Source organism: Mirounga leonina, unplaced genomic scaffold (genome assembly GCF_011800145.1).
Source record: "Mirounga leonina isolate KUSES-001 unplaced genomic scaffold, KU_Mleo_1.0 Mir_101664, whole genome shotgun sequence".
NCBI classification, from domain to species: Eukaryota; Metazoa; Chordata; class Mammalia; order Carnivora; family Phocidae; genus Mirounga; species Mirounga leonina.
The window spans coordinates 5,745,247-5,750,457 of NW_023270175.1; the positions used below are offsets into that span (position 1 = coordinate 5,745,247).

The following is a 5,211-nucleotide window of genomic DNA, read 5'->3' on the forward strand; positions in this document are numbered from 1 at the left end:
TGATCCCGGGGTCCCAGGGTAGAGCCTGGCATTGGGCTCCCTGCTCCCTTCTCCCTCTGCCCCTCACCCCACTTGTGCTGTCTCTCTCGTTCTCTCTCTCTCAAATAAATAAATAAATAAAATCTAAGAAAAAATAAATTGGTAAAATACTAACTCTAACTAGATTGTGAAAATTAAGTGTATATATATTCATAATTTCTACTGAAATTATGAAAAACATAATTCAAAGAAAAACAGCCAAAAAGCCAATATATTCATTGAAATAGAATAGTAAAAAAAAAATCCAGCTAACCCAAAAGGAAGCAGGAAAAGGGTTAGAGAAGAGCAAAACCAGTGGGGACAAGCAGCAACAAATAATGTCATATCTTAATCAAATCATGCCAACAATTACATTGAATGTTAAAACTCTAAACACACAAATTGAAAGGCAGAAATTGAAATGAAATGATAAAAAACAAGACCCGATTACATGCCATCTGTAAGAAGTACACTTTAAATATAAAGGCATATGTGGGTTAAAAGTAAAATGATGGAGCCACCTCGCTGTGAGAAAGCAGCAGCGGGGGGCCAAGTGATCGTGTGCTGGGGATCAGGCCCAGACCTGGCAATGGAGCCTCGCAGTGACCTGCGCCCTTTGCAGCTCTGCTTCTCACCCTGTGCTTTCAATGGTAATCACTGGAGGAGATGTTTCAGTTGTTGCTTCTGACACTCAATTGAGGGGAGGGTTTTTAATTTGCCCCAAATGTTACAAAACAGCCATTGATAGGGATAGAGGGTACATACCTCAATATCATAAAAGCCATCTATGAAAAACCTACAGCGAATATTATTCTCAATGGGGAAAAACTGAGAGCTTTCCCCCTAAGGTCAGGAACATGGCAGGGATGTCCACTATCACCACTGCTATTCAACATAGTATTGGAAGTCCTAGCCACAGCAATCAGACAACAAAAAGAAATCAAAGGCATCCAAATTGGCAAAGAAGAAGTCAAACTCTCACTCTTTGCAGATGATATGATACTTTATGTGGAAAACCCAAAAGACTCCACCCCAAAATTGCTAGAACTCATACAGGAATTCAGTAAAGTGGCAGGATATAAAATCAATGCACAGAAGTCAGTGGCATTCCTATACACCAACAACAAGACAGAAGAAAGAGAAATTAAGGAGTCGATCCCATTTACAATTGCACCCCAAACCATAAGATACCTAGGAATAAATCTAACCAAAGAGGCAAAGGATCTGTACTCAGAAAACTATAAAATACTCATGAAAGAAATTGAGGAAGACACAAAGAAATGGAAAAATGTTCCATGCTCATGGATTGGAAGAACAAATATTGTGAAGATGTCAACGCTACCTAGAGCAATCTACACATTCAATGCAATCCCCATCAAAATACCATCCACTTTTTTCAAAGAAATGGAACAAATAATCCTAAAATTTGTATGGAACCAGAAAAGACCCCGCATAGCCAGAGGAATGTTGAAAAAGAAAAGCAAAGCCGGCGGCATTACAATTCCGGACTTCAAGCTCTATTACAAAGCTGTCATCATCAAGACAGCATGGTACTGGCACAAAAACAGACACATAGATCAATGGAACAGAATAGAGAGCCCAGAAATGGACCCTAAACTCTATGGTCAACTAATCTTCGACAAAGCAGGAAAGAATGTCCAATGGAACAAAGACAGTCTCTTCAACAAATGGTGTTGGGAAAATTGGATAGCCACATGCAGAAGAATGAAACTGGACCATTTCCTTACACCACACACAAAAATAGACTCCAAATGGTTGAAAGACCTCAATGTGAGACAGGAGTCCATCAAAATCCTAAAGGAGAACACAGGCAGCAACCTCTTTGACCTCAGCCGAAGCAACTTCTTCCTAGAAACATCGCCAAAGGCAAGGGAAGCAAGGGCAAAAATGAACTATTGGGACTTCATCAAGATAAAAAGTTTTTGCAAAGCAAAGGAAACAGTCAACAAAACCAAAAGACAACCGACAGAGTGGGAGAAGATATTTGCAAATGACATATCAGATAAAGGGCTAGTATCCAAAATCTATAAAGAACTCATCAAACTCAACACCCAAAGAACAAAGAATCCAATCAAGAAATGGGCAGAAGACATGAACAGACATTTTTCCAAAGAAGACATCCAAATGGCCAACAGACACATGAAAAAGTGCTCAATATCGCTCAGCATCAGGGAAATCCAAATCAAAACCTCAATGAGATACCACCTCACACCAGTCAGAATGGTTAAAATTAACAAGTCAGAAAACGACAGATGTTGGTGGGGATGCAGAGAAAGGGGAACCCTCCTACACTGTTGGTGGGAATGCAAGCTGGTGCAGCCACTCTGGAAAACTGTATGGAGGTTCCTCAAAAAGTTGAAAATAGTGCTACCATATGATCCAGCAATTGCACTACTGGGTATTTACCCCAAAGATGCAAAAGTAGGTATCCGAAGGGGTACGTGCACCCCGATGTTTATAGCAGCAATGTCCACAATAGCCAAACTGTGGAAAGAGCCAAGATGTCCATCGACAGATGAATGGATAAAGAAGAGGTGGTATATATATAATGGAATATTATGCAGCCATCAAAAGGAATGAGATCTTGCCATTTGCAACGACGTGGATGGAACTGGAGGGTATTATGTTGAGTGAAATAAGTCAAACAGAGAAAGACATGTATCATATGATCTCACTGATATGAGGAATTCTTAATCGCAGGAAACAAACTGAGTGTTGTTGGAATGGGGGGTGGGGTGGGAAGGATGGGGTGACTGGGTGATAGACACTGGGGAGGGTATGTGCTCTGGTAAGCGCTGTGAATTGTGCAAGACTGTTGAATCTCAGATCTGTACCTCTGAAACAAATAATGCAATATATGTTAAGAAAAAAAAAAGAAGAAGAAGGTAGCGGGAGGGGAAGAATGAAGCGGGGGAAATCGGAGGGGTAGACGAACCATGAGAGACGATGGACTCTGAAAAACAAACAGGGTTCTAGAGGGGAGGGGGGTGGGAGGATGGGTTAGCCTGGTGGTGGGTATTGAGGAGGGCACATTCTGCATGGAGCACTGGGTGTTATGCACAAACAATGAATCATGGAACACTTCATCTAGAACTAATGATGTAATGTATGGGGATTAACATAAGAATAAAAAAAATTAAAAAAAAAAAACAGCCATTGGATGCAGTGGTTTTCATGGAGACTGTCTTACCCTGACCGAGATTACTGAAGCAAGACTAAAGATGTTTAAGCATTCTAGTAACAAGACCATGAATGACTCCAGGGGCGATTGCTGCAATGCTCTCGACAATCCTCTGTTCAAGGCACTTCTTTCCATACTATGTTCACAACATTATCCAGGGGCTGGATGAAGAAGGGAAAGGAGCTGTGCGTACAACTTTGACCTGGTCGGGTTCTACTGCAGAGACTCTTTCAAGGCTGGAGGCTCAGCAGGGGCCATGTTACAGCCCCTGCTTGACCACCAGGTTGGTTTTAAGAACATGCAGAATATGGACCATGGCCCACTGTTCTTGGACAGAGTCATGCATCTTGTGAAAGACGTCTTCATTTCTGCAGTGGAGGGGGATGGTTTCACTGGGGATGCACTCAGATCTGCATCATGACTAAGGAGGGCATCAGGGAGGAGACTGTTCCCCTGAGGAAGGATCAGTTTGTGTGCTGTTATCATTAATCACTTCAAAACTGGTTAATTTTGTATCTTGGAACTATTGGACTCATGTCTTTTATTAAAAAGTAAAGCCTGGGGCACCTGGGTGGCTCAGATTGTTAAGCGTCTGCCTTCGGCTCAGGTCATGATCCCAGGGTCCTGGGATTGAGTCCCGCATCGGGCTCCCTGCTAGGCGGGGAGCCTGCTTCTCCCTCTGCCTCTGCCTCTCTCTCTCTCTCTCTCTCTCTGACTCTCATGAATAAATAAATAAAACATTCAATAAATAAATAAATAAATAAATAAATAAAAAAGTAAAGCCTGAAGTAATAAAGTAAAATGATGGATACAATATACAATGCAGATAATAATTGAAAGAATGCTGCAGTGGCTATATTAATATCAAAGTAAACTTCAGAGCAATAAATATTACCAGGAATAAAGAAGGAACTAATTATGAAAGAATTAGTTCACCAAGAAGACATAACAATCCTAAATGCATATGCAGCTAACAACAGATCTTCAAACTATACCTGATAGAAAGTAATACAAATGAAAGAGGAAATAGACAAATCCACCACCATATGGTGACTTCAATACAGGTTTTCAGTAATTGATAGAAAAAGTAGAAAGGAGATGAATATGAATATAGAAAGCCTAAACAACACTGTCACCAGCTTGAATTAATCTTCTTATCAAGTACACATGGGACATATTCTGGTCCATAAACAAACCTTAAAGTTGTTAATGGAAGTCCTACAAAGTATGTTTGCTGACCATAATGATATTAAGCTAGATAGTAATAACAGAGACATAAAATATCTGGAAAATCCTCCAATATTTGGAAAAAATTACTAAATAACCAGTGAATTAAAGGGAAGGCCCAATGGAAATTAGAACATATTTTGACTTAAATTAAATTTAAATTGTAACATTTGTGAGACTCATCTAATGTAGTTGTTCAAGGGAAGTGTGTAGCACTAAATGTATGTTTTAGAAAAGAAAAAGATTTCAAAGTGAGGGTCTAAGCATCCACCTTAAGAAACTAGTAAAGCAAATTAAATTCAAAGAAAACAGAAGGAAGGAAATGGTGAAGAGCAGAAATCAATGAACGTGAAAACAAAAACAATTGAGGAAATCAATGATACTAAAAGCTATCTCTTTGAAAATTTCAGTAAAATTGATGAATCTGTAACAATACTAACAAAAAAATGAGTGAAGACGCAGATTGCCAACGTCAAGAATGAAAGAGAGGTTATCACTATAGAACGTACAGGCATAAAAGAATCTGAAGAGAATACTAAAGACAATTATATGCATATAAATCTGAAAACTTAAATTGAACCAATTCCTAAAAGACACAAACTACTAAAGCTCACGCAAGAGGAAATAAGTAAGTAGATAGTCCTGTATCTATTAAAGAATTTGAATTCATAGTTAAATAAACTTCCAAAAAGAAGACTCGAGGTCCAGATGGCTCCACTGGAGGATCCTATCAATCATTTAAGAAAGGACTGGTACTAAATCTA

At 39.4% G+C, this 5,211-nt stretch overlaps 1 pseudogene; it reads left to right on the forward strand.

The window, feature by feature from the left end:
- Nucleotides 1–379: 379 nt before the first annotated feature.
- On the forward strand, nt 380–3,709 carry LOC118010770 (annotated as a pseudogene).
- The last annotated feature ends 1,502 nt before the right edge of the window (nt 3,710–5,211 follow it).